Genomic DNA, 27,751 nt, shown 5'->3' with positions numbered 1-27,751 from the left:
GCCCTCGGCCTACTCCCAGAGCGACAAGCCAGTTTCAAGGGATCGATGGCTCTCACGACTCTCATGGTACGCTCCGAGAGCCATGTTTTCTGCAGGGAATCCCAACGTCACAGGATGGCCACATGGAACACTCCAGTACTTCTGTGCCATCCGGTTACATCAGAGGAAAGGAGGATACAGGAAGCTTGGAGATGCCAAGTGGACAGATCGCATAATGGTAGGAAATGAGAAATTTCATTACAACAACATGTAAGTGCCAACAGGGTACATCAGAGTTCAACTGACCTGCACTGCAGGTGAAAAAGAAGCTTAACTCTAGGCTCGATGGGCTTTTTCTCTGGTTAATAATAATAATAATGTTGGTATTTGTTAAGAGCTTACTATGTGCCAAGCACTGTTCTAAGCACTGGGGTAGACACAGGGCAATCAGGTTGTCCCACGTGGGGCTTACAGTCTTAATCCCCATTTTACAGATGAGGTAACTGAGGCACCGAGAAGTTAAGTGACTTGCCCAAAGTCACACAGCTGACAAGTGGCAGAGCTGGGATTCGAACCCATGACTTCTGACTCCAAAGCCCATGCTCTTACCACTGAGCCACGCTGCTTCTCACGACTAGGTTCTAGGAAAGTGAAGAGGAAGTCAAGGAAAACTATATTAGTAATTAATAATGATTATGGTACTTGTTAAATGCTTGCTTAACTAAGCTCATTGTGGGCAGGGAATGTGTCTACCATCTCTGTTATATTGTTATATTGTACTTTCCCAAGCGCATAATACGGTGCTCTGAACAGAGTAACCACTCAATAAATGTGATTGATGTGTCAAGCACTATTCTTAGCTCTGGGATAGGTACAAGTTAATCAAGTCGGACACAGTCGCTGTCCTACAGGGGACTCACAGTTTAAGTAGGAGGGAGAACAGATATTGAATCACTGTTTTACGCATAAGGAAACTGTCAGTCTGCGGTGTGACCTTAGGCAAGTTACTTCGCTTCTCTGTGCCTTCAGTTACCTCATCTGTAAACTGGGGATTAAGATGTGAGCCCTATGTGGGACATACACTATGTCCAACCTGATTATATATTATAAATTACTTTTTTATTCTTATTAATGTCCATCTCCCCTTCTAGACTGTAAGTTTGTTAAGGGCGGGGAACGTGTCTGCTAATTCTGTTCAGTCGTACTGTCCCAAACACCTAGTACAGTGCGCTGCACATATTAAGCGCTCAGTAAATACCATTGACTGATTGATTAACTTGTACCTAACCCAGCATTTAGAACAGTGCCTGGCACATAGGAAGTGCTTTAACAAGTACCAGTAAAAAAAAGTGGCAAATCCAGGATTAGAACCCAGGTCATCTGACTCTCGGGCCCGTGCTCTTTCCACTAGGCCATGCTGCTTCATGGCCTAGTAGAAAAGACTCAGATTCATTACTCTCACTAGAAATCATGTGCCACCTCCTACAAATTAAGTTTGGAACACAAAAGCGATGCTTATTATCTACCGTCAGGCTGCCAAATCGACAGTTTATCAGTACTTTGGGGTTCAGGCAGTATCACCTATAGAGAAGCAATGTGGCCTAGTGGATCAACCAAAGTTCTAATTCAGGCTCCACCTGAACACCTGTGCTTAACAAATACCACTATTTATTTTTATTTTTTTATTTTTAAACATCTGGGGAGAGTACAAAGCAGTAGAGTTGGTAGACATGATCCCTGCCCTCAAGGAGTTTACAATCGGCAATCCCAGAATTACCTATTCTGGTTGGGAAGAACAATGTCTGTCTCTGGCCAACAAGGAAGCAGTTGGCAGCAAAAGATCTTCCCCAAAAGATTTGAACATCCCTTCCTTAGTGTATTACTTTCTGAAAATGTTTATTTCAGTTACCATCAGTGATATTTATTGAGCACTTACTGTGTGCAGAGCACTGTATTAAGAGCTTGGGAGAGTACAATATAACAATAAACAGACACATTCCCTGCCCATAATGAGCTTACAGTCTAGAAGGGGAGACAGATGTTAATATAAAGAAATAAATGACAGATATATACATAAGTGCTGTGGGACCGGAAGGGGGGATGAATAAAGGGAGCAAGTCAGGGTGATGAGGGGAGTGGGAAAAGAGGAAAGGGGGGCTTAGTCAGGGAAGGCCTCTTGGAAGAGATGTGCCTTCAATAAGGTAATGATTGATCTACCCCAGCTCTTATAACAGTTCTTGACACACTAAGTGCTTAATAAATGCCACTAGAAAAAAATCAAAAATAAACATATCTGGCTCTTTGCTCTCCCATGTATAAAGCTTGCTTGTTCAGAAAGGATATTGAGATGTACAAATGAAAGAGGCTGTGAAAGTGACCATTTTTGCCTCGCATCAACATGGGGATGCTGGTCAATGGACACTCCCCGAAAAAAGGAACCCTAAAGAGAGTGGCTGTCATTATCATGGCAGTATCAAGTATTCACATGACACACTTTGGTTGCCATGATTTACTAGCATTTCTAGTCATTTCAGTCATTAGACTCATGATTGCTTCTGGGCACTGGCTAATACTTTCTAATCATCATGGGGTATGCAAGCTTTGGGTCTTTTGGAGTTTTGTTTTTTTTAAATGAGCATAGCAGGAACTCAATTAGATAATTGAACGGTTTTAAGAAGGAATTGAATTTTGCCATGTGTAAATCGGCTAATAATTGCTTTCAGGATGACGGACTGTCCATTCACCCTGGCCTCTGCCTCAGAGTAGGTGGAACAGAATTTCTCAGGGCCATTTTCTAATTAACCTGGTTGTGCAGTCTACACAGAATAGGAAAACTAGCTGTGATGATCCCTTCAAAACTTTCATTTGGACTTTGGACAGATCATCCATTCAGACGAATATATAGGAGGGTGATCAGAGCACTTTGCTGAACTTCATAATAATGCAGTTTTTACTCTTCACCCCAAAAATGCTTTCAATAAGAAGAGTCCATTCCTAAAAGGACAAAGTCAGAATGGGTAGGGACTGTATGTCATCTGGAATGTAATGGAAACTTACTATTCATTGAGGAAGAGAAGCCATCTAGGCATTTTTGCACCAAAAGTAAAGTTTTTCTAACTGGTGCTCAAAGTGTCCAGCTTGGCAGGGAGGACAGGGTGCTGATTCATTCATTCATTCAATCGTATTTATTGAGTGCTTACTGTGTGCAGAGCATTAGCACTTGGGGAGTACAATACAACAGTAAACAGACACATCCCCTGCTCATATGAGCTTACAGTCTAGATGGGGGAAGACCGACATCTAAACAAATAAAATTACAGATATGTACATGAGTGCTATGGGGCTGGGAGGAGGGAAGAGCAAAGGGAGCAAGTCAGGGTAGTGGGAAAAGAGGAAAAAGGGGGGCTTAGTTTGGGAAGGCCTCATGGAGGAGATGTGCCTTCAATAAAGCTTTGAAGTGGGGGAGAGTAATTGTCAGACTTGAGGAGGAAGGGCGTTCCAGGCCAAAGGCAGGACGTGGGCGAGGGGTGGGTGGCGAGACAGAAGAGATGGAGGCACAGTGAGAGGGTTAGCACTAGAGGAGCGAAGTGTGCGAGCTGGGTTGTAGCAGGAGAGAAGCGAAGTGGAATAGGAGGTGGCAAGGTGATGGAGTGCTTTAAAGCCAACGGTGAGGAATTTTTAATTTGATGCGGAGGTGGATGGGCAACCACTGGAGTTTTTTGAGAAGCAGGGTGACACATCCTGAATGTTTTTGTTAAACAATGATCCGGGCAGCAGAGTGAAATATGGCCTGGAGTGGGGAGAGACAGGAGGCTGGAAGGTCAACAAGGAGGCTGATGAAGTAATCCAGGTGAGATAGGGTGAGTGATCGTATTAACGTGATAACACGATTCGCTCCTCCCCAACACCCTTCTGGAACAGCCAATCGGCAGAGTGGGTTTTGCCCCCAAACTCCTAGACTTCCTTGGACACGAGTTCTGGCAGCTTGGCTATTTCTGAATGCCAGGCCTATATGTTTCACGTGTAAATGGGACTTTATTGCCACAGCTCCCCCACCTTTACCCTGGGGGTCCTTCCAGTGTGTACTCCAATGCACATTTCAGTGTGGATCCTTTTGCCCCCTCCCCTCGTTTTAGCACCCCCCTGAGGGCCAGGAGGCAGGTTGGGAAATGATTGCACTGTCAAACTGGCCACAGCAAATTTGATTTCTCTAGAGCGTCAGGCCAAGAATAGGCAGTAGGAGCGCAGGGAAACTTATGTTTGGCGGCCAATGACTAGCAATTAAGACACCCTCAGGAGGCAGGCCAGATGGAGGTGAGCGACAGGAAGCCTAACGCAACCATGGGGGAAGAGGTGCCAGGACATGAAGGCCAACAGGAGTCAAAAACCAGTAGGCTAAGAAGGGTCACCTCTCACAAAAATAAAAATACCTGTTCTCCCTTCTTCTTAGACTGTGGGGCCCATGAGGGACAAGGGCCCGTGTGGAATCCATATGTCTTGAATCAACCCCAGTATTTAGCGTAGTGCTTGGAGCATAGTCAGCGCTTAATAAATACCACTATTATCATTGTGATTAATGGCAGAGGGAGTTGATTTGTGCCAAAAGGAGAAGCTTTGAAAAATCAGTATAATCAATAATAATATAATCAATAAAAATTTATTATTTTATAATATGTAATGTTATATACTATAATATATAATTATAATATAATCAATCTCCTGGCTTGATTTCAAGTTGTCACTAATAGGTGCCTGGACTATGCCCCAAAGCCAGGCCTAGAGTGAAAAGCAGAGGTGGGGATTTAACAATAACAATTCTGGTGTTTGACAAGCATTTACTGTGTGCCTGGCACTGTACTAAGCACTAGGAAGGATACCAGCAAATCTGGTGGGACACAGTCCCTCTTCCACGTGGGGCTCAAGTCTCAATCCCCATTTTACCGATGAGGTAACTGAGGCCCAGAGAAGTGAAGAAATTTGACCGGGGTCACACAGCAGACAAGTGGCAGAACCGGGATTAGAACCCATGACCTTCTAACTCCCAGGCCTGTGCTCAATCCACTATGCCATCCTGCTTTGCCTAACTCCACTCTTGGCACCCAAATATTGTCATAGATAGTAGTAGTTAGTAATAGTATTAAGCATTTACTGTGTGCAGGACATCGTACTAAGGGCTGGGAGAGAATGCACAGGTGGGAATTAGACATAATAATACAAATAACTGTGGTATTATTACGGTACAGGCACTGGGGGGAAACAAGCAAATTGGATTGGACACAGTCCCTGTTCCATTTGGGGCTCACAGTCTTAATCCCCACTTTGCAGAGGAGGTAACTGAGGCACAGAGAAGTGAAGCGACTTGCCCGAGGTCACACAACAAACAAGTGGCCGAGCCGGGATTAGAACCCATGTCCTTCTGCCTCTCTGGCTCACTAGGCCATGCTGTGTCTCATGGCCTCCCCCCATCCTGGGGCTCACAGTCCAAGGCAATTTGATGGCACCCAGCTTGATTAGGATGCTCAGTGTGGGATAAGCAGGGATTTTAGAGGCCATTGTATACTGCAAAGGCTGAATTTACATTTGGCTTCCTCACCAACTTAGAGTAGTGACACAGGTGCATAGGAAACTGCTGTGGTGTCCCAGTCTGCTTTGGAGTTACCCAGAAGAGACTTCAGGTCCCAACAAGGATTTTTTTTTAATGGCATTGTTAAGTGCTCACTATGTACCAGGCACTGTACTACGCATTGGGGTAGATACATGCTAGTCAGGTTGGACACAGACCCTATCCCACATAGGGCTCACAGTCTTAATCGCCATTTTACAGGTGAGAAGAAAACAGAGCCAATGACTGAGGCACCTGCTACTTTTTTTTAATGGTATTTGTTAAGCAATTACTACGTGCCACACACTGAACTAAGCACTGGTGTAGATACAAGCACATCAGGTTGGACACAGTCCATGTCCCGCATGGGCCCCATGGTCTAAATCTCCATTCTACAGATGAGGTAACTGAGGCATAGGAAAATTAAGTGCCTTGCCCAAGGTCACAGTGCAGACAAGTGCTGGAGCCAGGATTAAAACCCAATAATAATAATAGCAATTCTTTCACCAAGGTTTGCTACTCGGCAGTGGTTTTCCAGGAAATAAAGAAAAAGAAGGGTGTTTCATCCCTAACTTGCCATTGCTCAGGAGCTCAGGACCTAGAGACAGACAGCGAACAGCTGGTGCCTGCCCAGCTTGGATGCCTCTAATCCCTATCTCACTTTCATTTGCACTGAAATCACACTTGCCCATATAATTTCAAGTCACAAAACTGCTGAAAGAGATGGTTCGCCCGGCCAATACTTTCTGATTTTGCAGAACCTTTGACAAGCCTTTTCAGATAATTACATCGCCTCTGCCAACAATTGGAGTGTTTTTACAAAGAGGCACTGATAAATCCAAGACAATTATAATACATCCCTAGGAGCCAAACTCTTGTCATCTTTGTTTTTTGGTTGTTGGGTTTTTTTTTTCGAGAAAGTGTGATCACTCAGGGCTTTATCATAACGGCCAAAAGGAAAGGAATGTGTATAGCGATTAGAACCGAGGCAGAGAAAGGAATTCTGAGTGTTCGTATTTTATTGCCAGCTCTTTCTATGGCCAGAATACTTCATTTCTCTATGGAGACTTCATTACCTATAAAATAGGAAGGATATTTTCAGACTCTCCTGGGAAGATTAGGGTTAATATTTCTAAATCTGTTTTTATCAGAAAGGAAGCAAACAGAAAGGAAACAATTGGCAGTCAACCAAAGTTCCAGCCTTAGAAAATGCAGCACATTGTTAAGGTTATTGGCAGGAATTAGCATTCAGAGGCAAGGTGCCTTGGGGAAGATGCATTTCTTGTATTTTCAAATGTGTTGAGTTACTTAACAGTGGTGCTAATAATCGTTAGTCCAGTAGCAAAGACAAAAATAAAAAAAAGAAACAATGCACCAACATCAATCCTAAATTTCCTATTTTTTTCTGGTGGAGTGCCTTTAATGACTGTTTCATTTGGTTTCACCATAGGAGGCTCAGTCCTTAGAAATTTCCACAAAATACTGTTCTCTCCTACAGAAAAGGGCACCAGTACCACCTCAAAGTAGAAAAGCTAAAATTTCGCAAAAGAGCCTTGGAAATGTGTGGATGTGAATATTATGTGTGGGTGTGGGGGGGGGGGTGCCTATGTGTGTACACATTTATTGTAACGCATCACAGCTGTGAAGTATCTGAAAAACTTCTCTCTAGTCATAGGGGCTGTGTGATTAATCACTGCTATCAAGTCAGTGCTGACAAAAAAAAACAAAAAACAGTTGAGGCTTTATTGAGCTGTTCCCTCCCCCACATCCCTCCCTCCCACCTTGCTCAAAGAGTTTTCTATTAATAATTCAGTAGATGTTCTGGCATTCTGGGAGCCAGTCTAAAGCGCCAAGGTTACTTTTCTCGTTCCTAAGGATATTCAAGTACAAAGCACAAGGGAATTTAAATTCAGCACATATTGACGGGATTAATAGATTAGTACTACTAATCATTTCATTTTTGTCTCTGACTGGATAATAATAATAATAATAATGATATTTGTTAAGCACTTACTATGTGCCAAGCACTGTTCTAAGCGCTGGGGTAGATGCAAGGTAATGAGGTTGTCCCACGTGGGGCTCACAGTCTTCACCCCCATTTTACAGATGAGGTCACTGAGGCACAGAGAAGAGAAGCGACTTGCCCAAAGTCACACAGCTGACAAGTGGCAGGGCCACGATTAATAATAATGTTGGTATTTGTTAAGCGCTTACTATGTGCAGAGCACTGTTCTAAGCACTGGGGTAGACACAGGGGAGTCAGGTTGTCCCACGTGGGGCTCACAGTCTTAATCCCCATTTTACAGATGAGGTAACTGAGGCCCAGAGAAGTGAAGTGAGTTGCCCACAGTCACACAGCTGACAAGGGGCAGAGCGGGATTCGAACCCATGACCTCTGACTTCAAAGCCCATGCTCTTTCCACCGAGCCACGCTGCTTCTGACCACTGACTCCCAAGCCCGGGCTCTTTCCACTGAGCCACGCTGCTTCTCTGGATGTGCCAGCAGTCCACTGGTGGCACTGAATCAGAAAAACCCTCCTTCCAAATAGTACCTTTTTGTCTGTGCAATCCAAGCTCCTAGTACAGTGCTCTTCACATAGTAAGCGCTCGATCAATACTATTGAATGAATGAGTGAATAACTTGGGAGCAGGACCCCTTCCCCTGCAGAAAACCCAAGTCACAGTTTGGTAACCCCCTCTCCATGGATACCAAACACAGAGAGAATAAACACAAGAAATCCTCTGCCTGAGCAGATGGACCGAAAAGGGAGAAACTGGCTGCGGGGAGGAGGTGTGCGGGGGGGGGGGGGGGGGAAGGGTGACACCCCAAATCTTTGGGAATTGGAGGGAATGTCCAAAAAGAAATAGAACTAGCCTGCACTGACCAAACCGAATGCGGTAACTTGCACTTAGAATTCAGTCAATGATTCGAAGACCAGCAACTATGCTGATCTTGGACTGCCCCCAGGTGGCTGTAGCCACACCTTCCCACACTGTCGGAGAGGGGCTTTTTTAGATTAGTATTCATTTAGGAATCCCTTTGCAGTGTTAGTTTTAGGGATTGGATTTTCTGTCAGAACTCCGAAACGTCTGTCATTCCCCGGCAGAAACCAGCTCTGCCACAAGGCCTGGGTTATTCGCAGTGAATCGCCCTGTAGTCTGCCTATCCACGTGGTGTATTTGCACAAACCGTCTTATTTATTCATAATTTTCCTCCTTTTAACCAAACTTATATTCACAGACTTGAAGGCAAAAATCATGAAATCAGTATAGAAGGCCAACTCGAGGTAGAAAAGAAAGTAGCTCTGAAGAGATTGAAAAATGAGTTGATTCACCTTAAAAAGATGAAAAGAAAGGATTTTCAAGGAGCGTTCTTTAAGGTCAGAGCTACTTTAATCGATGGGCAGTGGTCTCGAGTCCAGTGCTGTCTTGATGGGCCACCATAACCCCAACAGTATCATGCCTCCCCAGTCCCGTTTGGCTCCCCGGCGAGGTTGCTGTCACAGCTGAGTTCTGGTAAAATGGGGTAGAGCCAGACTGTAGGCTCCTTGTGGGTAGGGAATGTGTCTGCCAACTCTCTTGTTATTCGTTCATTCAGTCGCATTTATTGAGCGCTTACTGTGTGCAGAGCACTGTACTAAGCGCTTGGCACTATACTAAGTGCTTGAATTGTCTTGTCCCGTACAGTATTGTACTCTCTCAAGCACTTAGTACCGAGCTCTGCACACAGTAAGTGCTTGATAAATACCATTGATTGATTGATTAAACAAAGTCATTGCTTTATGATGCCCTGCGAGATAGGGGCAGATGTGTAAATCCTTCCAAAGATGGCAGCCAGATGGATTAGTGGGGTCTTGGTCAAAGGACAGCCTCTAGCTTGGCAGCAAAAAGATCTTCACCATATCGCTTCACCATCGTGCCACGCCACACTTTGTGCTGCAGGTGTCTCAGGTCCTAGACCAGTCACCAATTAATAAATAATAAAAATAATAATAATAATGGTATTTACTGTGTGCCAAGCACTATAAGCTCATTAAGGGCGGGGCGCTTTCAGCTAATTCTGCTGTACTGTACTCTCCCAAGTGCTTTGTATAGTGCTCTGCCCACCGTAAGTGTGTAATAAATACTACTGATTGACTACTAAGCACTGGAGTAGATACAAGATGTTCAGGTCCTACATGGAACTTGCAGGCTAAATTGGAGGGAGAACAGCTATTTAAATTCCCCATTTTGCAAATTAGGGAACTGATGCAAATAGAAGTTAAGTGACTGGCCCAAGGTCACACAGCAGACAAGTGGTGAAGCTGGGATTAAAACCCAGGTCCTCTGACTCCCAGGCCCATGCTCTTTCCACTAGGCCATGCTGTCCGCTCAACTGTATACATTTTCATTACCCTATTTATTTTGTTAATGAGATGTACATCACGTTGATTCTATTTATTTGCTATTGTTTTAATATGTTCATCCCCTTGATCCTATTTATTGCTATTGTTCTTGTCTGTCCATCTCCCCCGATTAGACTGTAAACCCGTCAATGGGCGGGGACCGTCTCTATCTGTTACCGATTTGTACATTCCAAGCGCTAAATACAGTGCTCTGCACATAGTAAGTGCTCAATAAATACTACTGAATGAATGAGAAGCAGCGTGGCTCAGTGGAAAGAGCGCGGGCTTTGGAGTCAGAGGTCATGGGTTCAAATCCCGGCTCGGCCACCTGTCAGCTGTGTGACTTTGGGCAAGTCACTTAACTTCTCGGTGCCTCAGTTACCTCATCTGTAAAATGGGGATTAAGACTGTGAGCCCCATGTGGGACAACCTGATTCCCCTGTGTCTACCCCAGTGCTTAGAACAGTGCTCGGCACATAGTAAGCGCTTAACAAATACCAACATTATTATTATTATTAATGAATGAATGCTTCTCATAATGGGAATCAGTGGTATGTATTGAGTACTTACTGTGTGCAGAGCACTCAATGAAGCACTTGGAGGAGTACAATGCAACAGTATTGATAGGCATGTTCCCTGCCCACAAGGACCTTACATTCTACAGGGGGAAACAGACAATAAAATCAATTACAAGTAGGGGAAATAGTAGAGTATAAGGATAAGCCCATAATAATAATGTTGGTATTTGTTAAGCGCTTACTATGTGCAGAGCACTGTTCTCAGCACTGGGGTAGATACAGGGTAATCAGGTTGTCCCACGTGAGGCTCACAGTTAATCCCCATTTTGCAGATGAGGGAACTGAGGCACAGAGAAGTGAAGTGACTTGCCCACAGTCACACAGCTGACAAGTGGCAGAGCCAGGAGTCGAACTCATGACCTCTGACTCTGAAGCCCAGGCTCTTTTCCACCGAGCCACGCTGCTTCCCATGAGTGCTATGGGGCTGGAGTGAGTATCAAAGTGCTTAAGGGGCATGCAGCCAACTGCATAGTTGAGGTAGAGGGGAGGGTAGAAATGAGAGTTTTGTCAGGGAAAGCCCCTTGGTGGAGATGGGCCTTCAGAAAGGCTTTGGAGGCGGGGGTTGGGGGTGGAAGGATCGTCTGTCGGATATGAAGAGGGAGGGTGTTCCAGGCCAGAGACAGCATGTGGGCCGGAGGTTAGCAGCGAGAGAGACGAGATCGAGTCCAGTGAGCAGGTTGCCATTACAGGAGTGAATGTGCGGGCTGGGTTGCAGTAGGAGATTAGCGAGGTGAGGTAGGAGGGGGCAAGGTGATTGAATGCTTTAAAACCTGTGGTAAGGAGTGTCTGTTTGGGGTGAAGGTGGATAGGCAACCACTGGAAATTCATGGGAAGTGGGGAAACGTGGACTGAATGATTCTGTAGGCAAATGATCCGGACTGGAGTGGAGAGAGATGGGAGGCAGGGAGGTCAACAAGGAGGCTGATGCAGTAATCCAGGTGAGATAAAAGAAATGCTTAGATTAACGTGGTAGCAGTTTGGATGGAGAGGAAAGAGCCTAGGGTAGTGGCTTCAGCCCTTCCTGGCAGAGGGTGAAGGCACAGGGGTTTCTTTCTCAATTTCATATCGACACTTTTTTTTCTCTGATTCTGCATCTGTTTAGCAAGAACCAATCCAAAATTAATCCTGAGTATCATCCAAGCATACGGCACTAGGGAGGGGCTGGTCTACGCCCAGGTGCAGGTTTTGTGGTTGAACTCTGCCAAAAGAGACCGATTTGGGAAATAGTAATATCCCAATCCGGTCCTGATCGATGTCTCGGCTGCATGTTTTACAGCGGTTGGTTATCTCGTGTGGTTTGTGAGTCGGAGGTTCAAGTTTCCACTTGCTCCTCCGGGTCAGAGTGAAGTCTGAGCTGCAGACCCCCTTGGCAGGAATGGATGTGGAGCCAGGGGGAGCTAACCTTGTGTCCACCCTGTCGGTCTGGTGGAGGGTGGGGAAGAGAATTGCCAGTCTCAAATCTCTCCCAACTCCTGCAGTGTTGTGCTGATAATAGACTGCTATCTCATTGAAGCAGCATGGCCTAGTGGATAGAGCCCGGGCCTGGGAGTCATTAGGGCATGGATTCTAATCCAGGATCTGCCTCTTGTCTGCTGTGTGACCTTGGGCAAGTCACTTCACTTCTCTGGGCCTCAGTTACTTCATCTGTAAAAGGGGGATTGAGACTATGAGCCCCAAGTGGGAGAGGGACTGTGTCCAAACAGATTAGCTTGTATCCACCCTGGTGCTTAGAACAGTGCCTGGCACATAGTAAGTGGTTAACAAATACCACAATTATTATTATCATTATTATCATTATTATTCCTCACAGGCTGCTTTGTCACCCAGAATGATTTGTTTTTGTTTTTTAACCACTTTACAGCACAGTGGGATGTGGGCTGGATTGTGGAGCAAGGGGGCTGAGTACTGCTGGGTCCTGGAGTCCAACCTGATCAGCTTTTATCTATCCTAGCGCTTAGTTCAGTGTCTGGCACATAGTAAGCGCTTAACAAATACCATTAAAAAAAGAGAGAGAGAGGAACCGCTGAGCTAGGCTCCCCTTTATGGAGCAGAAGGGCTTCCTAGGGATAAATGTTGGGATAATTATCTAGGAGGCCCCACTAGGCCACGCTGAACTCCTGCAGACAAGTTCTGCATCTTAGACTTCACACTAACCTGGGAAGGGAATTAAAAAGTCTGGAGCATGTGTGAGGTTCAAAGTGCACCCTGGGAAACTCTCTAGGATTGAACAAAATCTGCCTGCTTCCAGTAGATGACATCAGAGACTTCATCAGGTTGCACTGCATGCCCAGAGCTACATGTGTGGTGTGATGTCACATACATCTGTCTGGTATCAGAGATTTGCTGTTAGTGACCATCCTAGTGAATACTCTTCATTCAGTTGTACTTATTGAGTGCTTATTGTGTGCAGATCGCTGTACTAAACACTTGGGAGAGTACAATATGACAGTAAATACTAGAAAATAACTGGATAATTCAACCAAAAAATACCCCCCAGAAAGTAGCCAGAATACATATGGAAACAATTTTTCAGTAGAATTGATGAGATGGATCCCCAAAGTATTCTTTGTTCACTGGGCCTCAGTCCCTCATCTGTCAAAAATGATAATAATAATGATGATGGTATTTGTTAAGCACTTAGTATGTGCTACAGCACTGTTCTAAGTGCTGGGGTAGATACAAGTTAATCAGGTTGTTGCACATGGGGCTCACAGTCTTAATCCTCATTTTACAGATGAAGTAACTGAGGCACAGAGAAGGTAAGTGACTTGCCCAAGGCCACACAGCTGACAAGTGGAGCGGGATTAGAATGCACGGGGACGGAGCCTGCCCTCTCCCGCGCTTTGCTCCCCCCTCTCCTCGCTCCCTCAAGGATCCCCGACCTCCCTCCTCCCTCCCTCTCTCTCTCTCTCTCCTCCCCGCCCAGCACACACGGCCCCAAGTAGTCGAAAGCAGCGGGGCTGAGTGGAAGGAAAGAGCTTGGGAGTCAGAGGTCATGGGTTCGAATGCCGCCTCTGCCACTTGTCAGCTGTGTGACTTTGAGCAAGTCACTTCACTTCTCTGTGTCTCAGTTATTACCTCATCTCTTAAATGGGGATTAAGACTGTGGGCCCCATGTGAGACAACCTGCTAACCTTGTATCTCCCCAGTGCTTAGAACAGTGCTCTGCACAAAAAGTAAGCGCTTAACAAATACCAACCTTATTATTATCATGATTATTATTATTTCATATAAATAATATCATGAGGAGCGTATGATTTAATGAGAAGTACATTTCTCAGAGATGTCTTGTTCACCTTCTTTGCTTTCTTCACTTCATTCACCCTCATTTATTACTATAATAATAATAGTGTATTCGTTAAGTGCTCACTAGGTGCCAAGCACTGTTCTAAGCGCTGGGGGAGATACAAGGTTATCGGGTTGTCCCAGGTGGGGCTCACAGTCTTAATCCCCATTTTACAGATGAGGTAACTGTGGCACAGAGAAGTTAAGTGACTTGTCCAAAGTCACACACCCTCCAAGTGGCAGAGGCAGGATGAGAACCCACGACCTCCGACTCCCAAGCCCCTGCTCTTTCCACTAGGCCACTGTTTCAATTTTGGTGATGATTTTGATGCTTAATAGGACTTGGAGGTAAATCAAACTTCTTTTACGTAGGTTTATCTAAATTATCCCTGGAGAATTGTAATTAAATCCAGCGCCATTTTTTTTTAAAAAAAAAACAAACATGATCAATGACTTCATTTAGGAGTGCTTGTTTTTTTCTCTGAGTGTTCACACAACTGCCTCCATTAAATATCAAAAAAGGAGTATTCGGGCTGTTTCTATAATGCTTTTAAGGATTCGATCCTTTTTGATGTCAGTTTCCTAAGTCCAGTGACACAAAATGACTGTAAACCACTTCTGAACCCCCATTTTGACCTTTCCAGGGATACTTTAATAATCATCATCTTCATAATAATAGAAGCAGCGTGGCTCAGTGTTAATAGCCCGGGCTTGGGAGTCCGAGGTCATGGGTTCGAATCCCGGCTCTGCCACTTGTCAGCTGCGTGACTGTGGGCAAGGCACTTCACTTCTCTGTGCCTCAGTTACCTCATCCGTAAAATGGGGATGAAGACTGTGAGCCTCTCATGGGACAACCTGATTACCCTGAATCTATCCCAGCGCTTAGAACAGTGCTCTGCACATAGTAAGCGCTTAACAAATACCAACATATATATAGTATTTGTTAAGCGTTTACTACGGGCTAAGCACTGTTCCGAGAGCCGGCTAGTCCAATTGTCCCACGTGGGGCTCGCACTTTTAACCCCCGTTTTACAGACGAGGTAACTGAGGCACAGAGAGGTGAAGTGTCTCGCCCGAGGTCCCACAGCAGACAGGTGGCGGAGGCGGTATTAGAACCCACGTCCCCCGACTCCCAAGCCCGTGCCCCTTCCACTAAGCCTCGCTGCTTCCTTTATCGGAATCAATTTCACAGTCGATTTGGATGACTTTGTTACTGCACTTTAAATTGCTGGCAATTACCTTGAGGCGTAGTACTTTCTATAAATGGCTGTTTTGAAAGGCCGCTGACATAGTTTTAAACACACGTGCACTAACTATGGTTTGGGGAAATTTCTGTGAAGAAATGGTTTTCCATTGATTTGCCTTTCATAGGAGAAATGAGGTTTTAAAAAGACTTGTTGTCTTAAAGAGAAAAATTAAATAAAAATCTCTAGCCTCTCCTTCCATCGTCAAGCTCGAGGTTGCTATATTTTTTTATTTCAGACGTCTTTTTCTTCCTTTTCTGGTGATTTTATTTTCACATTTACAGAAACCCCTTAGCTCTTCCTTCTCCTAGGGGGTCTCGCTTTCTTCTCACTCAAGGTGTTTATATCTGCTTTTCTCCTGTTAACTGAGGTAATATCATTTTACACTTACTTATCTATGCAAACTCTTTTAAGAGGGACAGTGGAGGACGAAAGTCTTGAAAGCCTGGAGCGCTTCCTCCCCACTGAACCCGAGTCAAGATTTAGTCAGAGGAAAATCTTTGGGGGATGGATTTATCCTGACAGAAAAATGAGAAATGAACGACATTAGTGTTGCTCTGACAGGAACGTTTAGAAAATACTCACAGGCTTGTTGAAACAAAGGTAGACGTTTTGAAAGGCTAACTCTGGAAATTTTCTCTAGACTCCTAGGGGCTTCAGAGTTGCCCCTAATAATCTTTCTGAGAGGTGTCCCCGCCCCCCCCCCCCCCGGCGTATCTGCGTTTGTGTTTCCCCTCAAGCTTAACAGAAATCTCCCGCTTCGTGACCCCCTCCGCGCCGTCCTCCCTCCCCGCCTCCCGCCGCTCGCTGCACAGTGAGGCTCCGCCCAGAGGAGAGGGGAGGGGCGGGGCCTGGCCGTTGCCTCTCTTTGCTTCAGGCAATCAATCAATCGTATTTATTGAGCGCTTACTGTGCGCAGGGCAGTGTACTAAGCGCTTGGGAGAGTACAGTTTAACAATCTAACAGGCACCTTCCCTGCCCACAAGGAGCTTATGGTCTAGAGGACTTTGCTTCCTCCAGGATTAGCCACCCTCCATCTTCAGTCATCCTTGAGTTTTAGTTCTAGAGAAGCAGCACGGCTGGTGGAAAGAAAAAGGGCCTGGCACTCCGAGGAACTGGGCTCTCTTCTGGCTCTGCCACTTGCCTTCTGGATTGCCTTCGGCCTCAGTTTCCTCATCTGCAAAATGGGGATTTAATACTCCTCCTCCCTCCTACTAAAACCGTGACACCCATGAAGGACTGGCACTACGTCCAACCTGATTTACTTGTATCTTTCCCTGCACTTAGTACAGTGTTCGGCACATAGTAAGCACCTAACAAATACTATCATTAATATTATCCTCATCGTCATCGTTATTATGATTTGTGGTTTCCTCATTTGCGGCCAGCACTTTATGGAAGGGGTCCATCTTGGAAGGTTTAGTGTAACTGTGGGGACCTGTGAGGGGATGGAGCTGCTGTGTGGGTCAGAGTTCTGGCAATCAGATCTTTGGAGAACGGGTAGGGAGGAAATGGCAACCACTGTGGTAGTGAAGGTTGCCCAAGTCCAAAGAACACAGTTGGGTCTTCCCACAGTTGGTGGCTCGGGCCCAGCGCCAAGCAGACAGAAGACGGCCTGGCCTCTCAAACGTTTTAGGTGGACATACATAGGGCTGGCTCAGGGGTTCGGGCCCATGTGCTTTGTAGAACCCATAGCTAGTTCTGTTCAGAGAGCCTCCCTTCTCTTCCCCCCCGCCCAAGAAGAAGGTCTTAGAGACATCCATCCTTCTGGAAAATCCCTGCCACAGAAGCACTTTCAGTCCCACAACCTCCTGCCCTCGGCAAACCGCGCCTCTCCAAAAGCAAAGACCTTATTCACAAACAAGAGACGGTCCAGAGGCTTGAGAGTGAAGTTAATACATTTTTATTCATTATTCCCGGGGAATGTGTTTTTGGGTGCTTGGTGGGCAGGGGGGCTGGGGGCGGGGGGGGATGCTGGAGAAGGTTAGAGACAGCTGGAGACCCCAGGAAACAGCCTGGGGGAGGGGCTGGAGTTGTCTTGGTCGAGGTGCAGAGGAATGAAGAGTCAGGCAAGTCCTGGGGAGGTTGTCGAGAAATGATGATTCAGGCAAGTCTTGAGGTGGTGGTCCAGGAATGATGATTCAGGCAAGTCTTGAGGTGGTGGTCCAGGAGTGATGATTCAGGCATGTCCTGCTGCTGTGGTTGTCGGCAGAGACTCTTTGCTTCAGGCGATTAAATCAATTGTATTTATTGAGCACTTACTGTGTGCTGGCCACTGTATTCAGCACATGGGAGACAGAATATGACAGACACACTCCCTGACCACAAGGAGCTTACAGGCTAGAGGACTTGGCTTCCTGTTGAATCATCATCATCATCATCATCATCATCATCAGGAGTTCCAAGCCTCAGTTTGCTCACAGTCCTAAACGTCACCCATCTCATGGGGACACTGAGCTCAGATAAACCCAGGCCCCTTCATCTGTGTTCTACGTTCACAAAACAAGGATTTAAAGCATAAGTCTTAAAAGGTATTATCTTTACTGAACTTTAAAGATCCCAATTCAGTATGACAGGTTTACCAACAGAATACGAGGGGGCTTGAAAATGTTTTTGAGTTATGCAAAACTCAAGTAACCTTCAAAGAAGTTCTAAGCAAGTAGAGTTTGAGCATTTGCTCTCTCTTCTTTTGACTTATAAACGCAACATCATTTTTCAGTTTCCAGAGCCTGGAGTCTAGTACTTCCTCCAAGTCCTTTAGCATATGTGCCTGTCTTTCAGTACAAAGATGCAACTGCCTGTCATCCCCCCGAAAAACGGTACACGCAACTAAGTGACAGCATTAGAGTATACTGACTATGTTCTATTTCAAGAGTCACAATAGGAAGCACTCTGAGGCATCACACAACAATGCATAGCATACATACACTTAGGAATATCTTGCTTTGGTTGCACTCCCCCCCAGCAAATACTGACAGGGGACAGCATAATACTTCTGCTGATCCTGGACTTTTTGTTTTACTAGCCTTCCCATCTGTAAAAATCACCATAACTGACACCTTTCAGCATTTCTTTTCAGCAATCTAGTACTCTTAGATCCAACTAGGAACTGAAGGTCTTAAATACTGCTGGAATAAGTTCATCACCATCTTTACCTTGAAAGCAGTTTAACTAACTGGGTTTCCTCTTATCAGTGCTTATTTGAAATGAGTAAGACTCCTGTTGTTTGCCCAGGGAAACAGGTAGTATCTCTCTTGGCCATCTTCCATTGTCTTTGTTGATCCCTCCCTTCCCTGTTTTGGCTGAAGCCTAGGTCTTTCTAAAGAAATTGCTAGGCTGGGGTGCTCACGGTACTTAAGTCACTTAACTTCCCCAAGCCTCATTTGCCTCATCTGTAAAATGGGGATTAAGACTGTGAGCCCCTTGTGGGACAGTCGTAGATACCATACATAACACTGCTATTTTTTTCAGAGTACATTTTGCATTGGCATCATGGCTTTTTTTTAGCACTTGGGAAAAATATGTAAGAGTAGCTCTATAGCTGGGCATGTATATTCATACATAAGCAAGGACAAGTATAGTTAAACAGTTTGTTTCAAAAGCCTCACTTGTTGAAGAAATACAAAAATATTAGGGACTCCTTTGCTACGCAGACACCATAGGGAATTCCATGTTGTGTACATGTGCTCTGTAGAGTCTCAGCTGAAGGAACTAGCCCTTCACTTTGTTCATGCTTTGGTAGAAGACCTTCAAAGCCTTGGCATATTCAGCATCATAGCTGGCCCGGTGAGTGTATGGCTTTAATTTATCCGGGGGCTTTGGAAGCTTGCTTTCTGAAGTTGAAGGGAAGAGAGATTTTTACCGGATTAATCGCTGAGACTCACAAAAAAGCATGCAATTGGCAATCTAGTCATAATCACGATCTGGGGAGAGCACTCACTTTCTTGTTGTCCTATGCCAGAGGTTTTCTGCCAATCCTGGAGAAAATATTTTCTTCCCTGAGAGCTCTGTCGATATTCCTCAGCAGTTCACGCTCCTGCTCCAACTTCAACAGTTTCAGGCAAAGTTGTGATATTCGTGTGCCGGATGCTGCAAAATAATCCCAGCATGAAAAAGTCCTTAGCTGTCAGGTTTTTCTTCCAAATGTGTTATCTAGATGCCTTTCTTGGGAGAAGGCCGTGTGGGGTTGGATAAATTAAATACGAGGGATTGAATCTCTTGGACTTTGAAGGAGGAAGCAAAGCATGAGAAGGACCCGGAGTCAAAATCAATATTAGAGCGCTCTGCACACAGTAGGCACTTAATATTAAGCACTTCAGAGATGAGGTAATAGCTGGAGGATGCAGAAGGACAGAGAGGAGGAGTCAGCGATAAAGTGGTAGCAAGTGTTTGGGGAAGGTGAAAGGGAATAGGGTCAGAGGCACAGGTAACCATTTTGAGAGCAGACAGGTGATACAACATTTAGAAAAAGAACAGAACCTCTGGGGCAAAACTAAAAAATACTAACTAGCATTTATCCAAAACAAGTAGGAGTTGACCCTTTGAAAAGCAAGACACACAGATATAGAATTATCGTATGTTAATCATTTCATACAGTTACCTATCTTCACTTGTGCTTGTTTTCAGGTGGTCTATCTCAGATCAGGCTGAAAACAGGTCAGTTCAGGGCTGCCATCTGGAGCATCGAAGACATACAATCCCATTACGGCTCCTCTGACATCAGAAGCAGTAGCACCTTAAACTCAGGGCAAGTAAGAAACACTTTGCCATCAACCCCAACAGGAAAGTCCCAGATTAATTCCTCTCTCTCAAAACCATGATGCAGCCACTTCAGACCAATCCAACCACCACAACTTACCCACAGTGCTCTCAAAGACCCCATCCACAAACAAGGGAAGGTCCACAGGCTAGGGTCTGTTCCTGGAAATGTGTGTGTGTCCTGGGTGGGGGAGGTGAAGGGGAGAGAGGAGGAGGGAGAAGGGGCCCTGGAGAAGGTTAGGGACAGCTGGAGGCCCCCGGGGACACCCCGGGAGAGGGGCTGGAGTTGTCTTGGCTGAAGTGCCCAGGAATGAAGAAGCAGGTATGTCCTGGGGTGGCTGTCAGCAGGCAGGCGATGAATTCCAGGGCAGGATGGGAGGGGGCAGGCAGGCGATGAATTCCAGAGGAGGACAATAGGGGGGCTGTGATCTAGGATGGAAAAAAGGGGAGGTAAAGAGGAGAAGGGAAGAAGAGGGAGGAGCGGAGACCCAGGAGAAATCGGTAATACTCCTTTGCCCACCCTCCCGGCACTGCCACTGTCCCCCCTGCAATGGTGCTCCCATTGAGAATCAGGGGGCACCTAGTGGCAGTGTGGCTTAGTTGTTCAGATCTCCAGCCCCACCTCCTCGCATCCAGTTTCCCTGCTCCGCCTCACCGGGCTGCCCCCGCATCCCCCCTGCAATATGGGGCTGCAGGGACAGCTGCCAGGCCGGCGACGCAGACCCAATCACACGCCTCGTCCTTCACGAGCCGGGGGTGCTCTCTCGTTCCTCCTGTAACTTCATCTCATTCTTCCTGGATACGGGAAGGCTGATGATACTCTCCTGCCAGAGGGAACAGATATCCTCCCCACAAATTCTGAAATGGACAAGGCTCAGCAGGTGTGACCGTAACCAGTTGACTCTCCCCTGTCCCCAGGTCCATCCCAGGGATTTGGCAAAAGCACACCACTCAGGCCCATCTTCTCTCCCCCTCCCTTGTACCTCTGTTCAGGCGTGGCCAGTGGCCTGCTCTGCCATCCCAGGGCCAGACCGCTTACCGCTGCTCCACGTCAGGGCCTGGTGCTTGTTGCTCCAGGTGGGGAAGACCGAGCCCAAGGTGACCGATTCCTCCTCTGCCGTGGCATAAATTATCCGGACATTCAGGGCTGTTAGGACACAATACCACATGTGCATTGTAAAAGAAATAGAAGTCACAGTTTTCTTAAGAAAAAACAAGTCATTTCAAATAAAGCAAATGCAGAACTCTGATTGTGATGACATTAGGCTGCTGGCTTTCCCAGGGGAATAAATAGTTAGAACTGTTGGATCACATATATCTTGCTCATTCAAAGCCATTAGGCTAACAATGGCCCAAAAAAGCAGAGATCAATTTCCCCTTCTTCATTCTTCCCCCAACAGAAAAGTCCCAGATTAATTCCTCTCTCTCCAAACCATGTTACTGCCACTTTAGATCAACCCAACTGTCTCACCTTACCCACAGTGCTCTCAAAGACCCCATCCACAAACAGGGGAAGGTCCACAGGCTAGAGACTGAAGTTAATACATTTTTATGAATGATTCCTGGAAATGAGTGTGTGTCCTTGCTGGGGGGTGGGGGCGGGGGGTTGGGGAGAGAGGAGGAGGGAGAAGGGGCCCTGGGGAAGGTTAGGCCCCAGGGGACACCCCGGGAGAGGGGCTGGAGTTGTCTTGGCTGAGGGGCCCAGGAATGATGAAGCAGGCGTGTCCTGGGGTGGCTGTCGGCAGGCAGGCGAGAAATTCCAGGGCAGGATGGTAGGGGGCAGGCAGGCGATGAATTCCAGGGCAGGATGGTAGGGGGCAGGCAGGCGATGAATTCCAGGGCAGGATGGTAGGGGGCAGGCCAGTGATGAATTCCAGAGCAGGACAGTAGGGGGGCTGTGGTCTAGAATGGAAAAAAAGGGGAGGTAAAGAGGAGAAGGGGAGAACAGGGAGGAGGGGAGACCCAGGAGAACCGGATAATACTCCTTTGCCCTCCCTCCCGGCACTGCCACTGTCCCCCCTGCAATGGCGCTCCCATTGAGAATCAGGGGGCACCTAGTGGCAGTGCAGCTTAGTTGTTCAGGCCTCCAGCCCCACCTCCTCGCACCCAGTTTCCCTGCTCCGCCTCACCGGGCTGCCCCCGCATCCCCCCTGCAATATGGGGCTGCAGGGACAGCTGCCAGGCCGGCGACGCAGACCCAATCACACGCCTCGTCCTTCACGAGCCGGGGACGCTCTCTCGTTCCTCCTGTAACTTCATCTCATTCTTCCTGGATGCGGGAAGGCTGACGATACTCTCCTGCCAGAGGGAACAGATATCCTCCCCACAAATTCTGAAATGGACAAGGCTCAGCAGGTGTGACCGTAACCAGTTGACTCTCCCCTGTCCCCAGGTCCATCCCAGGGATACGGCAAGAGCGCGCCACTCAGGCCCATCTTCTCTCCCCCTCCCTCGTACCTCTGTTCAGGTGTTGCCAGTGGCCTGCTCTGCCGTCTCCGGGGGAGACCGCTTACCGCTGCTCTGCATCGGGGGCCTGGTGCTCGCTGCTCCGGGTGGGGAAGACCGAGCCCAAGGTGATTAATTCTTCCTGTGCCGTGGCCAAAATCTCTAGACATTCAGGGCTGTTAGGACACAATACTACATGTGCATTGTAAAAGAAAGAGAAGTCATGGTTTTCTCAAGAAAAAACAAGGGTTTTCAAATAAAGCAAATGCAGAGCTCTGTTTGTGATGACATTAGGCTGCTGCCTTTCCCAGGGGAATAAAAAGTTAGGACTGTTGGGTCATATTCATCTTGCTCACTCAAAGCCATTAAGCTAATGATGGCTCCAAAAAACAGAGATAAATTTTCCCTTCTTTTTTCTTCCAAATGCAAAATCTAGAATTTCTACCAAATTATTTCCACAAATCTATATTCAATGGAAAGGAGAATTATATGTGATGATTATATGAAGCCTTTCTTTATATGTTGATTTTTAATGATTAATTTTAATTTTAAACTATTTCATTGAGTTTTGGGTTTCCTAGGTTTTTGTTTTTACATTCTATTTATTTATTTATTTTATTTGTTCGTTTATTTATTTTTTATTTGTTTGCTTATTTATTTATTCATCTATTTATTTATTTATTCGTTTATTTATTTATTTATTGGAACTATTTTATTGCTTTTTGGAAGACTGTGGATTGAATGAATGCAGGTGGTTGAGCTTGATTGTAACTGAATGAGATGAAAGTGTTCTTCCATTGAACATTGATGGGGGAAGAAAAATTCAGTTTGTTATGGTTAAAGCTGATTAGGAAAGAAGAGAAAAGATTTACCTCAGGGCTGTGCGTGAGCCATTTAAATAGTGAGCTGACAATGCTATGTTGCTATAGAATTTTGCAGTCCCCTAAACTTCTATAAATTTTCTCTTCTCTCTCCTTCTCAGCTACAAAGAAGGGTGAGCAGGATTGACCCTGCTCTCTCTCTCCAGCACCTGGGCCTTGAAGACCCCGGGTGGAGAGCTTTCTAGGAGTCTCCAGGGGATTACACTAGGCTTTTACTTGAAGTGAATCCCTCTTTTCCCCCCTCCCACAGTTTGGGCCATAAAGACCGGAGGTGGTGACTGTGAACGCGGACAGTTGCCTGATCTCCATGCGTCCTTTCTTCGTCTGCCGCTGATGAACACGTAGAGTCTTTCCACACCGCGGCTGGTGCTGCAGAGGGATAGGACAGATTGAAAAATTCTCTATCGTGTGTGTACACACGGAACTAGCTTTTAGAATCATCAGTTTTACAATCAGCCCACAATTTTTCCTGACTTTCTGTCCTTTACAGAAACTTAGTGAATGTTTATTGCCCTGACTGGAGGAGCTGGATCCTGGTCATGGGCCCAGTCCTTCCCTGTAAAGTACAATTGGAGAGAAGAGAGAAATATAATAGACCTGACAGAATTACAATGATTTTTTCCAAGTTGTTTCTGTTTCACGGCATCTATAACCAAGTATCGTCTCCCAAAAACAATGGTCTGGTGTGTGCTCAACATACATTTTGGAGAGTCTGACCTACCCGCTTCTTTCTCCTTGAGCTGCTGAGAAATCAGACCTGAACTGTCTGCAGAACAGGAAGGACAGTCTTTAAGGGACAAGCTGGCAGCAGAGGGGGCCCCAAGTCTACTGGCCCATTAAATCTAGGAGAGTCTGAGGGAAAAGTCAACTGCACCAGTGTACCCAAACTGAACTACAGATTTTGTCTTCGCTAAAAACCAACTCCACTGGGCTCTTCAGCAAGCTGAGAGGCAAGAGCCTACCTATATCAGGGCTTCGCCTATTTCCTAGCTGTGACAGAGAGGCAGCCCAAGCCACAGAAACCCCCACAACAATGTTAGAATACTGGAAAAAGACCATCTTTCTCTCTGTTTTCATTGGGGATCAGAGGTGAAAGGTATTGTCCAGAATTTATTGGGCTAACTTCTGTTTTTGTGCAGGTCTGGATTATACTGAGCAAAGCCTTAGAGCACATAATGTTTTTGTGAGTTATAATAAAACCTTTCTCATAATGTTAGTGGTCCAAACGTCATTGTGCCCTCTGGACACAGCTGGGATGTGCAGTGCTTCATTGAATCTATCATTGGTATTTATTGAGTGCTTACTCTGGGCAGGGCACTCTACTATACGTTTGGGAAAATACAGTAGAGTTGGGAGACATCCTCTCTGGCCAAAAGCAGCTTACAGTCGAGAGAGGGAAAGACACACTGAAACCAATAACTAGACTAAAATTTCAAACATTTCCCACTTCCTGACCTCTAGGCATACCTCTCTTCGCATACCTGTTTTGCTGGCCCAGAGGTCTTGGGCCTCGATGCAGTTTGTCCCGCGCAGTTAGTGGTGTGAGAGGATAAAGGTGAAAACTCTTTCAGAGCTTATTAGGGGAATTAGCATGGAGACTTTTGTTTGCCGTATCTCAAACTGGCTCAAGTAGCCAGGCCTTGACAACCCAGGAGAGAACTATGAAGGAGAGACTTTGCATGAAGCAAATCTCTCCTTTTCCACCTCACCTATTTTTTATGTGTTCTCTCAAGGTATTAGGCCTTAAAGACCCACAAGGCAATTATGAAATACTTAGAATATGAAGCAAATTTCTCCTTTACCTCTTCAATCATTTTCTCTGCTCTCTCAGGGAGTTTGGCCTTAAAGACCCAAGAGAGAATTAAAGAGGAGAAATTGCATGAAGCATGTTTCCCCTTTACATTTTCAAACATTCATTCTACTCTCTCAAGGAATTTGGCCTTAATGACCCAGGAGATAATCAGGAAAGAGAGATATTGCATGAGCCAAAGCTCTCCTTATTCACCTCAAACTTTCTCCTTGCTCTCTCAAGAAGTTGGGCCTTTAAGACCCAAGAGAGAAATAGGAAGAAGATATTGCGTAAAGCAAATCTCTGCTTTTCAGCCTCAAATATTCTTTCTGTTTGCTCAAGGGGTTAGGCCTTAAAGACCCAAGAGTTTATTTGGGAGGAGATATTGCATGAAGCAGGTACCTCCATTTTATTTTCAAACATTCAGTCAGCTCTCTCAAGGAGTTAGGCCTTAAAGACCCAAGAGAGAATTAAGGAGATGACATTGCATGTAGTGGGTTTCTCCTTTTCATTTTCAAAGATTCAGTCAGCTCTCTCAGGGATTTTGGCCTTAAAGACCCGGGAGAGAATTACGAAGGAAAGATATTGCATGAAGCAAATCCTTCCTTCCTCCCCTCATCCTCTCAGCTCTCTCAAGGAGTTAGGCCTTAAAGACCCAAGAGAGAATGAAGGAGATGACACTGCATGTAGCAGGTTTCTCCTTTTCATTTTCAAACATTCAGTCAGCTCTCTCAGGGATTTTGGCCTTAAAGACCCAGGAGAGAATTACAAAGGAAAGATATTGCATGAAGCAAATCCTTCCTTCTTCTCCTCATCCTCTCAGCTCTCTCAAGGAGTTAGGCCTCAAAGACCCAAGAGAGAATGAAGGAGATGACATTGCATGTAGCAGGTTTCTCCTTTTCATTTTCAAACATTCAGTCAGCTCTCTCAGGGATTTTGGCCTTAAAAACCCGGGAGAGAATTACGAAGGAAAGATACTGCATGAAGCAAATCCTTCCTTCCTCCCCTCATCCTCTCAGCTCTCTCAAGGAGTTAGGCCTTAAAGACCCAAGAGAGAATGAAGGAGATGACACTGCATGTAACAGGTTTCTCCTTTTCATTCTCAAGCATTGTCAGCTCTCTCAGGGATTTTGGCCTTAAAGACCCAGGAGAGAATTACAAAGGAAAGATATTGCATGAAGCAAATCCTTCCTTCTTCCCCTCATCCTCTCAGCTCTCTCGAGGAGTTAGGCCTTGAAGACCCAAGAGAGAATGAAGGAGATGATATTGCATGTAGCAGGTTTCTCCTTTTCATTTTCAAACATTCAGTCAGCTCTCTCAGGGATTTTGGCCTTAAAGACCCGGGAGAGAATTACGAAGGAAAGATATTGCATGAAGCAGATCCTTCCTTCTTCTCCTCATCCTCTCAGCTCTCTCAAGGAGTTAGGCCTTAAAGACCCAAGAGAGAATGAAGGAGATGATATTGCATCTAGCAGCTTTCTCCTTTTCACTTTCAAACATTCAGTCAGCTCTCTCAGGGATTTTGGCCTTAAAGACCTAGGAGAGAGTTGCAAAGGAAAGATATTGCATGAAGCAAATCCTTCCTTCGTCTCCTCATCCTCTCAACTCTCTCAAGGAGTTAGGCCTTATAGGCCCAAGAGGGAATTAAGAAGGAGATACTGAATGAAGCAAATCTCCAGACATACTCTCTGCTTAGTCAAAGAGTTGGGTCTTAAAGACCCAAGAGACAATTAAGGGGAGATATTGCACGAAGCAAGTTTCAACTTTTCATCTTCAAATATTTGCTCCGAAGGAGTTAGGCCTTAGAGACCCAGGAGGCAATTATGAAGAAGATATGGCTTAAAAATATCTCTCCTTTACCTCTTCAATCATCTTCCCTTTTCACTTGAGACAAAGGGTCATAAAGACCCAGGAGAGAATGAAGGGGAGAGATTGCATGAAGCAAAGCTCTCCTTTTCCACTGAAAATTGTCTCTCTCCTCACTTGAAGCATTATATCGTGAGGACCAATGGGACATATTGTATGAAGCAAATCTCTCCTTTTTCAACCCAAACATTCTCTCGGCTCTCTGAAGGAGTTGGGCCTTAAAGACCCAAGAGAGAATTAAGTACATATTGCATTAAGCAAGTATCTCCTTTTCCACGTATAATATCCTCTCTGCTCATTTGAGGCATTAGGTCGTGAAGACCTAGTGACATTTGAATGGGAGACAGTGCATGAAGCACATCTCTCCTTTTTCCCCTCAGACATTCTCCCTGCTCTCTCAAGGAGTTGGGTCTTAAAGACCAAAGGGAAAATTAATAAGGAGATATTGCGTGAAGCCAATCTCTTCCACTTAATCTTCAAACATTCTCTCATTTTGGTAAAGAAGATAGGACTTATAGACCCAGGGGGAAAGTGACAAGGAGATATTGCATGAAGCAAGTCACTGCTTTTCATTTGCAAACATTCTCTGTGGGCTCTCCGTGAGGGTTTGGCCTTAAAGACCCAGGGGAGAATTAAGAAGGAGATAATGCATGAAGCAAATCTCTACTTTTCATCCCCCAATATTCTTTCAGTTTGCTCAAGGACGTAGGCCTTAAAGACCCCGGGGACAATTAGGAAATGCATATTGCATGAAGCAAACTTCTCTTTTTCCCCACACAGATTTTCCCTCTGATGGCTCATGGAGTCAGGTCTTAAAGACTCAGGAGAGATAATGCATGAAGCAGACCTCTCCTTTTTTCGCCCCAGATGTTCTCTTTGCTCTCTCAAGGAGTTTGGCCTTAAAGACCCAAGAGAGAATTAGGAAGTGGACACTGCATG

At 45.6% G+C, this 27,751-nt stretch overlaps 2 long non-coding RNA genes across 8 annotated transcripts; one reads left to right on the top strand and one right to left on the bottom strand.

Moving 5' to 3' along the window:
- Positions 1-23,765, top strand: LOC120638124. Its single transcript, XR_005659614.1, has 2 exons — positions 1-217; positions 23,408-23,765. It is a non-coding gene; the product is annotated as an uncharacterized LOC120638124 (long non-coding RNA).
- LOC103171387 lies at positions 17,046-22,880 on the bottom strand. Of its 7 annotated transcripts, none has more exons than XR_005659613.1 (6): positions 21,303-22,880; positions 20,871-20,978; positions 19,932-20,655; positions 19,674-19,814; positions 19,014-19,162; positions 17,046-18,906 (listed from the first exon to the last, which is right to left on the bottom strand). It is a non-coding gene; the product is annotated as an uncharacterized LOC103171387 (long non-coding RNA). The 7 variants fall into 7 exon arrangements; XR_005659612.1 differs by having other exon boundaries at positions 19,932-20,978; positions 21,303-22,100; positions 22,289-22,880; XR_003755735.1 differs by having other exon boundaries at positions 19,932-20,978.
- Positions 23,766-27,751: the final 3,986 nt, after the last annotated feature.

Source organism: Ornithorhynchus anatinus, chromosome X3 (assembly GCF_004115215.2).
Source record: "Ornithorhynchus anatinus isolate Pmale09 chromosome X3, mOrnAna1.pri.v4, whole genome shotgun sequence".
NCBI classification, from domain to species: Eukaryota; Metazoa; Chordata; class Mammalia; order Monotremata; family Ornithorhynchidae; genus Ornithorhynchus; species Ornithorhynchus anatinus.
Note: the sequence above shows the minus strand (reverse complement) of the source record. Positions and strands in the feature narration are given on the sequence as shown.